We start from the raw sequence: 13,104 nt of genomic DNA, 5'->3' as shown, positions 1-13,104 counted from the left end.
AATAGAAATAAAGTGCCCAATAAATTTAATGCACTTGAATCATCCTGACCCAATCCTCCACCCCTTAGTCTGTGGACAAATTGTCTTCCATGAACCCAGTCCCTAGTGCCAAAAAGGTTGGGACCACTGGCCTAGAGCACTGACTGTTTTTTTATTTTTATTTCAATAGCTTTTGGGATACCAGTGGTTTTCTGTTACATGAATGAATTACAGAGTGGCAAAATCTGAGATTTTAGTGCACCTATCACCTGAGTAGTGTATCTTTTACCTGATGTGTAGCATTTTATCCCTAGCCCCCCTCTCAGCCTCGCTCTTCTGAATTTCTAAAGTCCATTATATCACTCTGTTTGCCTTTGCATACTCATAGCTTAGCTCCACTTACAAGTGAGAACATACGGTTTTTGGCTTTCCTCTCCTGTGTTACTTCATTTAGAATAATGGCCTTCAGCTACACCCAACTTGCTACAAAAGACATTATTTTGTTCTTTTTTATGGCTAAGTAGTATTCCATGGTGTATATATACCACATTTTGTTTACCCACTCATTAGTCGGCGGGCACTTAGGTTGGTTCTACATGTTAGCAATTGTGAATTACAGAGCACTGTTAACACAGACATTATTAGCAACAGTTTTAAATAAGTCTAATTACAAAGCTGTTTGTGCAGAACTTTTTTAAAAGGCTACTTATATAATAACCCTTGTCATTTTTAGTGTACAAAACACTTAAGTGATTTGTAATTTGAACATTTCTGGTCTATACGTACTTTGCTTCTTATGTGGGTGCAAAGCAAAATCTTCTCTATTAAGTACATATTGCCAAGAGAAGCCATGAGTGGATTAGGCTTTTGACAAAAATGGGCCAAAAATGGGCACACCTGCCACAGAGCACAGTGAGGGAGGCACAGCATCCTGAGATGGATTTGTTGTGGAGAGATCTGTGCCTACTTTACTAATAGAGTAAAAGAAGGAAAGTTAATTGATGCTGATGATTTATATGGTATTACAAATCAGGAATATTTAGAAAGGCAAGAGCTATACAATAATTGTTTTTGTCATGGTTTACACATTTAGCTTGTGGTAAACGACTCACAAAACTGATTTAAAAGTCAAAGGTTGATGTTAAAGCATGGGCCAAGACTTCCTGACTAAAACACCAGAAGCAATTGCAACAGAAGCCAAAATTGACAAATGGGATCTAATTAAACTAATGAGCTTCTGAACAGCAAAAGAAACTATCATTAGAGTGAACAGGCAACATGCAGAATGGGCGAAAGTTTTTGCAATCTATCTATCTGACAGTGGTCTAATATTCAGAATCTACAAAGAACTTAAACAAATTTACAAGAAAAAAAAAACAATCCCATCAAAATGTGGGCAAAGATATGAACAGACACTTCTCAAAAGAAGACATTTATGCGGCCAACAAATGTGAAAAAATGCTCATCATCACTGGTCATTACAGAAATGCAAATCAAAACCACAATGAGATACTATCTCATGCCAGTTAGAATGGCGATCATTAAAAAGTCAGGAAACAACAGATGCTGCCATGGCTGTGGAGAAATAGGAACGCTTTTACACTGTTGGTGGGAGTGTCAATTAGTTCAACCATTTGTGGAAAACAGTGTGGCGATTCCTCAAGAATCTGGTACCAGAAATACCATTTGACCCAGCAAGCCCATTACTGGATATATACCCAAAGGATTATAAATCATTCTACTATAAAGACACATGCACATGTATGTTTATTGCAGCATTATTTACAATAACAAAGACTTGGAACCAACCCAAATGTCCATCAATGATAGACTGGATAAAGAAAATGTGGCACATATGCACCATGGAATACTACACAGTCCTGAAAAAGGATGAGTTCATGTCCTTTGCAGAGACATGGATGAAGCTGGAAACCCTCATCCACAGTAAACTAACACAGGAACAGAAAACCAAACACCGCATGTTCTCACTCATATGTGGGAGTTGAACAATGAGAACACATGGACACAGGGAGGGGAGCGTCACACACCGGGGCCTGTCAGAGGGTGGGAGGCAAGGGGAGGGAGAGCATTAGGACAAATACCTAATGCATGCAGGGCTTAAAACCTAGATGAGAGGTTGATAGATATAGCAAACCACCATGGAACATGTATACCTGTGTAACAAACCTGCACATGTATCCCAGAACTTAAAGTAAAATTTTTTAAAAAAAGAAAATGACTATTTAATCATAGTTTCCAATGATAACAATGGCATTCGGTTTGACTTAGTTGGTTCGTAAGATTTGCAGTAAACAAGCTCTTACTTGGGAATGACTGGCGAGGTTGCAGTAATGACGTTCTTCCAGTGAGGCTCTCTACAGGAAAAGTGGAAGGATCCACACAGTTCGAGATGCAGGGGCCTCTCTGGGCTTCAGAGAGGAAATGGAGCCCAGAGAAGTTATGGAGCGTCCAGCTGGTGAGCCGCAGCACAGGGACTCACAGCAGGCTGTGCCACCTCCCTGTGCCCTGCGACCACTGAGGGCAGGCCCTGTTTGCACGCCTGCCAATGTCAGTGTTCTCTGTGTGTGATGTCTTTTTACCCAGTCACTAAGATTTAATGTTTCCACTCAGAAAAGGCAACTGAAGAAGAGTGTATTAGTCAGGATTCTCTAGAGAGATAGAACTAACGGAATGGCTATACATATAAAGGGGAGTTTATTAAATATTAACTCACACGATCACGTGGTCCCACAATAGGCCATCTGCAGATTGAGGAGCAAGGAGAGCCAGTCTGAGTTCTGAAACTGAAGAACCTGGAGTCTGATGTTCGAGGGCAGGAAGCATCCAGCATGGGAGAAAGATGTAGGCTGGGAGGCTAGGCCGGACTCTTTTTTCACATTTTCTGCCTGATTATATTCTAGCCATGCTGGCAGCTGATTAGATTGCACTCACCCAGGTTAAGGGTGGGTCTGCCTTTCCCAGCCCACTGACTCAAATCTTAATCTCTTTTGGCAACACCCTCCCAGACACACCCAGGATCAATACTTTGTATCCTTCAATCCAATCAAGTTGACACTCAGTATTAACCATCACAAAGAGTATGAATGCAGCTCTATAAAATTTTCTCTAAATCCTTTTCCAACCTCCCTTTGTGTCCCATTCTTGGGGATGACATGAATTCTGTCTTGTTTTCCAATTAATAATGTTTCTATTCATCTCATGTTTAATTAGTGTACATGGAGTTACTGAGAAATAAAATACGCTGTTAATTCAACTTTAGAAAAAAAGGAAAGTGGGAGAGTAAGAGAAGGACCTTGTAGAAGCCTCAAAATATTACCTGGCACATGCTTTAAGTAACACAGAAATGCAAACAGCCCCTCCTGTGTTGAGGAGACTTCCTTGGACAGATCTTTGCCATCTGACTTTTTAAATGTCACTGTCTCTGACCCATCTAAGTCTCATGCTGGGTGACACTACATCTTGGTGCTCATCCTCAGTTTCTCATGAAACAGGACAAAGATGTAATCTGATCAAGGTCTGGGGCTGGTGCGCGGTTAGGCATTGGAAGGATTTGACAGGAATAGGAAGTGATTCTCTGCAACATAAAATTCCAGGAAAAATAGAATTCCAGCATATTCAGGAGTCTAAACACAGAAGCCATTTCATGCCTAAGGTCTCACAAGCCAGCCTGAAAAAAAAGGAATAAAACTTTGATGGCTCCAGATATGAAGGACGAGGTGTGTGGACTGAGGACATCCAGGGATTCCCAATGTCCACTCAGTCTTCTCTTAATTTTTTATACATGTGTGATGGCTGCTGTGGATACCTAGCCTGTTCAAATGATAATCTGTTATGAGACCTTGCCCAATGCCCAAATTTGTGATTGTCACCAGAGCTCTAGAAACCTTTTAATGGGAACATTGTTTTGTTTTTCACAAAGAAATAGAGCTTTTATGAAGTCGATAGAGCGTCTGCTCATTCCCATATGTATAAACAGCATCTGGGAGCTTTACCCGAACCCCACCCTTGGAGATTCCACATCAGTGGGTCTGAGGTGGGCTTGAAGCATTTGCAAGCTGTGGACTTCCTTTGACCTTCACTATCCTCATTTGTGACATGGGGATTGCAATGGAATGGACCCCACAGGCTGGCGGGGCTTCAGGGAGATGATGGGTATAAAGGGCAAGCTGGGGAGCTGACCTACAAGCACATGCTTAACAAACGTCAACTGTTGTCCTTATCATTCCCTCCTCAGCAATCCTGCAGCTGAGGGATTGAAATGCGCGCATCAGCAAAACTACTACTAAAAAAGCCTGGCCAACATAGTGAAACTCTGTCTCCACTAAAAATGGAAAAAAAAAAAAAAAAAATTTAGCCAGGTGTGGTGGTACACGCCTATAATCCTAGCTACCCAGGAGGCTGAGGCAGGAGTATTGCTTGAACCTGGGAGGCAGAGGTTAGATGAGATCGTGCCACTGCACTCCAGCGTGGGTGACAGAATGAGACTCTGTCTCAGAAAAAAAAAATGGATTTTTAGGAGCTAGACATTCGCCAACCTTATTCTTGGATCCCACCCTAACCATATCCACCTCCACCAGGGAACATATGGTAGCCCCATATCTTATAGCCTGAATGGGGCCCTGTCACAGGGGAAAGAGAATGTTTGAATTTTTATGCCTCCACACTCGGCCCCATAGTATTTGTGTCCCTGCAAAACATGTTATCTCTGTTCTGGGGTTCTAACATCCCCCTTCATGGTCAGAGAGATACATATTTGTCTTGAATCTGTGTCTTCAGAAGATCTCCTTCCCAGTACATTGCTGTGTGAGGGTTGTGTCTGCAGCCCCAACTGCCTGCCCGAGGAAAAGGTGAGTACAATTCAGTCCCCATTCACTAGGGGTTCCTATTTAACCTCACAGCCTCTATATCCCAGGAAGCTGAATTAACCTGGAGGGAAGATTCTCCACCCACCTGGGATAGGTTGCAGGTGGATTTTACACAATAGGAATTGGGGCAGGTGGGGTTGGAACATGACCCAAAGTGTTGTGGGATCATTCTCCTGTGACCTGACACAGGTTCTATGCTCCGTCTCACAGCCTGAGAGAGAGAAGACAAATTTTAGTCCACTTTAGCCCTCCTGCATTGTCATCAAAGGAGACTTCACTCAGCAACTTGATATTGGGAGGTTGGCGTCCTCTTCCTTTCCGCCCTCCCCACCCCCAGCACAGAGCTACAGGCTGCCAGGCTATCCTCTCACAATTCTCAGGGTGATTGGCAAGTTTAGGCAGCAACTGCCAGTTAATAGCAGAAAGATAAGTTGGGAAGAGAGAAGTCAGGGGCCCAGTGTATGTAGGTGTGTGGGTGGGAGAAGGATGCAAAGGTGATAAGAGAAGAAGAGAAGACTGGCATAAGGACTCAGGTCTGGCATCATTAAGACCTAGTGAGAACCTGGTATGCAGAGATGGAGGGCCTCAAGAGGGTCTTTCTCTTAGTGGGATGGTTCTCTGATCACCTGTCCATTCCATCAGTGAAGGACGGGTCCCCCACTCTAAATAGTATGAGATGGCTGAACACATGACACCTGACACTGAACAGATGAGATGAATAGCACATAGAATTAGCATCACCTGTACTCACAGCCTGAGGGAGGAGGATACTGAATGCCATGCAGTGACCCACAGGGGTTCCACTTGGGAGCAGGGTGAACCAGCAGAGGCTGTGGAAGGCAGGCTTTGTATTAGGATGGTGCAAGAGTAATTGTGGTTTTCGCCATTAAAAGTACTGTCAAAAATCGCAATTACTTTTGCACCAAGCTAATAGTAACAAGAGGGTGAGATGCCCCCTGACTCCTGCAGGAAGATATGATTAGCTTTTTTTGTGGGCTGGCAGGGACTTGAGACTCATAGGTTAAGAACTGGGTGGTGCAGCTGATCTGATAATAGAGGAAGTAGCCAGGTGAGGAGCCTCTCCCACTGGGTAGGGGGCACATCCCAAGAGCAGAACTCAGGGTCAGACCTTTGCACCCTGTGAGCACTTGAAAGCACTTCAAGGCATTTCTTGAAATTTTAGACCTTAAATGCAAATGGACCAAATGCCTTTGCCTAGCCTCTTTCTGTGGGATCCATCTTTCCCTCGTTGTCGGGATCCCTTGGTTCATAGAAACCATAGGGCAACCAGCAGATTTTCATGCCTATATCTGCCCATGGTACACATTGAAGGCTGATTTGCTTTTAAACAATACTCCATTCAACCAACGCTCGTGTGGCAGGGCATTCATGAGTGCAGGGAGAGTTCACACATGAGGATCTGGTAGGTGGGCAGTAGTGGATGAAGTCACAATATGGATGGAACTTGAACAGTATCCAATTTCATTCCTAAAGCAACCTTTTGAAATAGGTGCCTTCCTGGACCTGCCAAAAGGAGCCTATGGTATTTGTGTTAACATGTGCCCAGGAGACAAATCCTGTCCAGGGCAAAGAGATGCCAAAGCAATGGCTGTGGCCATGTGTGCACAGTTGTTCCTGAAACAAGTCAAAGCCAGCCCCTGAGATGCTCCCAGGGGAAAATGATGCTTTGGTCTTCCTTAGGATAACCACAGGGAAGCAGGAGTTGTTTTGACTATTCCAGGACTTCTGGCCACCTTCTCTGAGCTCTTCTGTTGTCCTGGCTTCCCTGAACCATGCTTAGAAGCACGCTAAGCAGTTAAGAAGAGATAGCTTGGTCCTGGACATAGCCCAGTTGTCAATACAGCTGTCCAACTTCCGTGGACTTTTGGGCTTATTTCAGCCTGACAACAAGGTGGGTGGTTGGGGAGGAGGAAAGAAAAGGGACCAGCGATCATGTGGCAGCTGCTGTGTTACGTGCCTAAATAACAAGAATAATATGAAAGGGTCACCATCCTCAAGTGCTTTCAGTCTAGTTAGGACTAGTTAGGGACTAGGCTCTATCGAGCCATAAAACAAATTAAAAAGCATGTAACAAGGGAACAGAGATCTGAGGAAGCAGTGCAGAGCCAGCAACTTTACCAGGAAGAGTCGTCAGAGAGGAAATAATAATCTGAGCTAGATCTTGACAAAGAGCAGGAGTTAACAGAGCGAAAAGGACAAACCAAGCAGAGGAAGCAGCAGTCACATCACCCTGGATGAGCCAAAGCCATAGAGATTTAGAGCAGGGGAGGATATGGCAAGAGACTCCCCATAGGGTAGTGGCAGGGAGAAATCTGCAAAGGAGGATCAAGACAGAGTCTAAAGCACCTTAAACACCCTACTTGGGTTCAAATGGGGCACCGTGGTAGGTGTTTAAGCAGGGAATGGCTCATGATAAATTCTGTATTTTATGTCAACAGCACTGATGACCGTGCAGGTGGAGGCACAGACCTTTATAAGAGCTGCCAGGTCACTTCTTCAGAAGATTCTTCACCCATCCCCAAGCCCTGGTTGTCCTTCATCCTCAGAACTACAAACCTGGAAGAAATAGCCTTATTTTAATTATTCAATTTCAGAAATGTCCACAGGAAAACTTTTATCCAGAAAATCTTGATCCTAAAAACTCTTATCCAGAATAAGCTGTTCTAGCATTGTCCAATATGAGTCTTTATACTGTGTAAGGTCTCTAAGGGGCCCTTTCTGGACTAGTGGCATTATAAATAGCATAAAAGTAGCATAAAAATAATAAGGCCCATGTATGTGGAGGCCCGAAAGCAATTCTGGGAATTCTAAGAACAGAGTCCCTCAAGTATCTTCCTACATCTTTAGTGGCATCTGGATATAACTGCTGTCTGTCTAAGGGTGAGTGGGGCTTACCCTCTGCTTAGCCTCCATGGGAGGAGGAAGATCATATTAGTTTGTTTTCATGCTGCTAATAAAGACATACCTGAGACTGGGTAAATTATTTTAAAAAGGATTAATGGACTCAGTTTCACATCCTGGGGAGGCCTCACAATTATGGTTTAAGGTGAAGGAGGAGCAAAGGCACATCTCACGTGGTGGGAGGCAAGAGAGAATGAGAACCAAGCAAAAGGGGTTTCCCCTTATAAACCCATCAGATCTCATGAGATGTATTCACTAACAGTATGGGAGAAACCCCCCACCATGACTCAATTATCTCCATCGGATCCCTCCTACAACACGTGGGAATTATGGAAACTATAATTCAAGATGAGATTTGGGAGGGGACACAGCTAAACCATATCAAAGATGTAGGGTAGAGTGAGGTAGATGTAGGTAAACTGAGAGAGCACCAAACGTGGGGATCAGAGCCGGGTCATAGGGAATGAATGAAGAAGTAGGCTGGGTGTGGTGGCTCACATCTGTAATCTCAGCACTTTGGGAACCTGGGGCAGGCAGATCACTTGAGGTCAGGAGTTCGAGACAAGCCTGGTCAACATGGCAAAACCCAGTCTCTACTAAAAACACAAAAATTAGCCAGGCATGATGGCGCATGCCTGTAGTTCCAGCCATTCAGCAGGAAGCTGAGGCAGGAGAATTGCTTGAACTCTGGGAAGTGTAGGTTGCAGCGAGCTGAGATCGTGCCACCGAACTTGAGCCTGGGTAACAGGCTGCCACCAGACCCAGCCTGAATACTGATTTTTATTAGTTTTCAGATAGTCGGGGAATCAGCAAACTACAGCCCACAGGCCAAATCCAGCCACCTCCTGGTTCTGCACATCCCATGAGCTAAACTGATCTTTGCATTTTAAAATGTTTAAAATACAAACAGACGTATAGACTAATAATATTTAGTGATATGTAAAACAATAATGGAATTCAAATTTTAGTGCTCATAAAGTTTCATTTGAACATAACTACACTCAGTAGTTTCCGTATCGTCCACGGCTGCTTTCTAGATATAATGTCAGAGTTAGGGAGTCACAACAACGACTGAATGGCCTGCAAAGCCTAAAGTGTCTACTCCTGCCCTTCACAGAAAAAGTTTACTGACCCCTAGTGTAGATCCAGAAAATGAAAAAAAGATATAATTTCAGAAAACTACAGTGTGTGATATCACACAAATGGATAAACAGATTTTCCATCTCCAGTAGCATTTTTAAATTTTCCCTTCCTCCCACAAAGAGATTTATAATTTAAAAATATAAAAAGTTACTCCAAAAACAAAACAAACAAAAAGTCAGCCAGAGATCAGAAAACAGCCCAAATATGTATCCTGACTTTTTTTTTTTTTTTTTTTTTTTTTAAGACAGAGTCTTGTTCTGTCACCATTCTGGAGTGCACTGGCATGATCTCAGCTCACTGCAACCTCCACTTCCCGGGTTCAAGTAATTCTCCTGCCTCAGCCTCCCAAGTAGCTGGGACTACAGGCATGCATCACCACACCCGGCTAATTTTTGTATTTTTAGTAGAGATGGGGTTTCACCATGTTGACCAGGATGGTCTTGATCTCCTGATCTCGTGATCCGCACGCCTCGGCCTTCCAAAGTGCTGGGATTACAGGCCCGGCCATATCATGACTTCAATTCAAATATGTATCATCCCAAATATACATTCCAAATGATCTTGACATTAACCCAAGCATTACATTGAAATATTATCAGAATATTCTCAGGACAAACACACATACAGAAAAATGTATATAACTATTGATCAGATGATAGAGAGAGAGAGAGAGAACTATAGTATCTCTAGAAGAGAACCCAAGAAATTATAATAGCAGTTCTTCCTGGAGAGATAATAGGGTGGGAGGTATTGGAAGTCAGAATCAGGAGGAAAATTTCTTTTCTTTTTCTTTTTTTTCTTTTTGAGACCAGGTGTCACTCTGGTTGCCCAGGCTGGAGTGCAGCGGCACAATCTCGGCTCACTGCTGCCTCCATCTCCCAAGCTCAGGTGATTCTCCCAGCTTAGTCTCCCGGGTAGCTAGGACAATAGGTGCATGCACACCCCCAAGGCCAGCTAATTTTTTGTATTTTTAGTAGAGATGGGGTTTCGCCATGTTGCCCAGGCTGGTCTTGAACTCCTGGACTCAAGCAATCTGCCCACCTTGGCCTCCCAAAGTGCTGGGATTACAGATGTGAGCCAATGCACCCAGCCAGAAAATTATTACTTTTCACTGTAAACTTTTATTTATGTTTAAATTCATATATTTTCATTTTTTAAAATCACAAATAGAATCTATAGAGGACCAAATCCACTTACATCAGGAAGGACATTATCAGACAGATTGTGCATGCTACTTTTAAACCAGAGAGAATCGTTGTTGTATTCGTAGTCCATGTTGTGCAAAGATATAAAATGGCATGTAAAAATCCATTAAATCACAGAGATAACAATGTGCAACAGCCGCTTCTATACTAAGGATCAAGAGAAGTCACAGGACCTTCAAAAATTAGACATCTCACAGAAATGGCCCCTTTGCTCTTGGAGTGGAAGGCATGAGGGGTGGAAAGCAAGAGGGTGGCCTGGAGGTGGAGAGATCACATTCGTTTTATAAAACCCACATGGCTGATGCAACAATGGCTAGGAGGTCACCCCACACCCAGCCTCCCATCTCCCAGCCGTGGCCAAGATTGAGGTGATACATTCCGCAAAGTCAGTCCGCAAGATATGAATGCTCCCATCAACAGTTGTGCAAAAGGAAACAAAAGCCCTTATGTAAGAGGTGGCTGAACAAGACTGTAAAGAACCAAAAGTAATTATGAAATATGAATTTTCAAGTTTGAAAATGTCCCTCCTATGAGTTAGTAACACAAATTGGGTGGGGAGAACCTTCCAGGAAGTCTGGGGTACTCATGTCAGAGACAGAGGCAGGAGAAATGGAGGAAGTGGCTTTCTACCTGTCTTCTCCAGCCAATATCTCACAGGCCTTCTGAGTCTTGTGAGGAGAGAAGCAGTCTCCCCATTGCTGTCCAGAACGTGATGTGAATGATGGAGTGAAGACTAATGTGAACACAGCACCATCCTGTCACTTAGACTCTCAGCTTTGGGGCCACCTGGAGAGACTCTCCTGCTGCACAGGGCAGCATTCCCATGAGGACACTGGCAAGAGTGAAGCGGGGGCAGTGATGGGTCTCCGAGCTCAAGTGGCTTTGCAGAGAGGCCATATGAGAAGGACTTGAGTGGGCTTGTTTGTGAGCACATAAATAAAACCTAAATAATGGAGATTTATACCACAATGACAGACAGAAACATTCAACAGTATTAAATATCATTTTCCCCAAATTAATCTATAGATTCAACTTATCTCTATCAAAATTATAGCAATCTTCTTTTAAAGACTGAGACTTATTCTAAAATGTATATGGAAATGAAAATGTTCTATACTAGCTAAAACAATCTTAAACAGGAAGAACAATGTTAGAGGATTCACATTATCTAATTTCAAAATCTACTGTAAAGCTACACTACTCAAGATACTGTGGTGTTTTCATAAAGAGTGTAATGTTACTTCCCTTGTCCAGTGCCAAGTCCAAGGATGGACCTCTAACATGCTGATAAGGCCAGGCTTTCCAGTCTTTCCTGCTGTTTTCTGCACCCTGGAACTACAACACTAGAATAAAAAGATCCACAACGGGTCTAGGTTACAGTTTGATTTCTGAAGATTTCAAGGGGAATGCTAGAGTGGCTGATTTCTAGAATACTTTTCCTGAATGAACTCTTGATGTATCTTTACACAGTCTGGGTCCTTCTTACTATTAAACGTGTGAGCTGCAATTCTTAAACATCAGCATCCTCCCAACCAGCACCCACTCATTGACAATACAGACACCACAGACACCTGGCTCTGGACTAGTGCAGGTGCTGTAGAGGGAAAACAATATACCAGGAAACCACACCTTAAAGATGGAAATCTGGGAGAGGTTGTCTCTGCTGGTTGTGTTTAAAGGCAGTAATGGCCACATTGCCAGCGGAAAGTAGGATCCCGGGAGTCCAGGGCACAGATTGGCAAATAGATACTGAAATTATCACCTATAGCTGCTTTGGATGAAATGCCTTTTAAAAAGAAGTCTTGACCGGGCACGGTGGCTCAAGCCTGTAATCCCAGCACTTTGGGAGGCCGAGACGGGGGGATCACGAGGTCCGGAGATCGAGACAAGCCTGGCTAACACGGTGAAACCCCGTCTCTACTAAAAAATACAAAAAAAAAAAAAAAAAAAAACAAACTAGCCAGGCACGGTGGCGGGCGCCTGTAGTTCCAGCTACTCGGGAGGCTGAGGCAGGAGAATGGCGTGAACCCGGGAGGCGGAGCTTGCAGTGAGCTGAGATCCGGCCACTGCACTCCAGCCTGGGCGACAGAGCCAGACTCCGTCTCAAAAAAAAAAAAAAAGTCTTTAGGAACCCAAGGAGCTCTTAAAATAGAACATTATGGTGGTTATATGGAGTGGGATGGTGCCTTCTAACTGCACTGGAGAGTCTACAGAAAACAAACAAGCTCAGGGCTTTCAATTCTCATTTGAAGACAAGGTCAGAGAAAAAGCTGACATCTTCTGCCCTAAGGAAATCTGTTTCCATTATATTTCAGATCAGAACCAAATTTGACAGGGTGACTATGAATTACAAAGCAAGTTGAATCTCAGCTTTGCCAGGTCTGTCATATTTAAACTAAGACAGGAAGAGGGGAAAGTAAGGCCTTATAGACTGCAATGATTCTGACAAATATGAGCGCCTTGACTTCCCAGAGCTCTACTGACTCTCCCTACCAGCAGTCACAGCCCCAGCCCCCCTGAGGAAGTTGCCACCCCCTTGCCTGAAGTTTCTATAATAACTTCTACTGAATGTCTTGGAGAGCTACAGTCCATTGCCTCTCATTGCCTCCAGAATACTGGGAGTACAAGAGTCATACCCCAGCTGCATTCCAAAGGTCAAGTTCAAAATCTGACCTGGGAGGAGATAGAACACATGTGAAAATACTGAAATATTTTTGCCAATTTATATCAGCACTAATCTAGGGAATATGTGTATGTTTTTGGCAATGGCTAACTAGGCATGGTGTTCTTAGGATGGAAGATATGGGCAACCTACTGAAGCCTTTGTGGATGTATATGAGAGAAGGAAATACTGAGAGGAAGAAGGAGATGAGGAGGAGGAGGGAGGGGCGACAGAGAAAGAGAGAGAGAAAGTGAGAGAGCAAGAGAGTGCACACAACTTCTTGGTCTAGGGAACAGATACATGTTAT

The 13,104-nt window shown here is 43.6% G+C and overlaps 1 protein-coding gene across 1 annotated transcript in view; it reads left to right on the top strand.

Moving 5' to 3' along the window:
- The window catches only part of LOC112609927 (C-C motif chemokine 4), a 29,351-nt gene extending 17,247 nt beyond the window's left edge, over positions 1-12,104 (top strand). The window contains exon 4 of the transcript XR_003116251.1: positions 12,057-12,104. The gene's annotated coding sequence lies outside the window, so the exon portion shown is untranslated. The remainder of the gene's footprint in view (positions 1-12,056) is intronic.
- The last annotated feature ends 1,000 nt before the right edge of the window (positions 12,105-13,104 follow it).

The sequence above is a fragment of the Theropithecus gelada genome, chromosome 16 (assembly GCF_003255815.1).
Source record: "Theropithecus gelada isolate Dixy chromosome 16, Tgel_1.0, whole genome shotgun sequence".
Classification (NCBI taxonomy): domain Eukaryota; kingdom Metazoa; phylum Chordata; class Mammalia; order Primates; family Cercopithecidae; genus Theropithecus; species Theropithecus gelada.
This window is presented reverse-complemented; position numbering and strand designations above follow the sequence as displayed.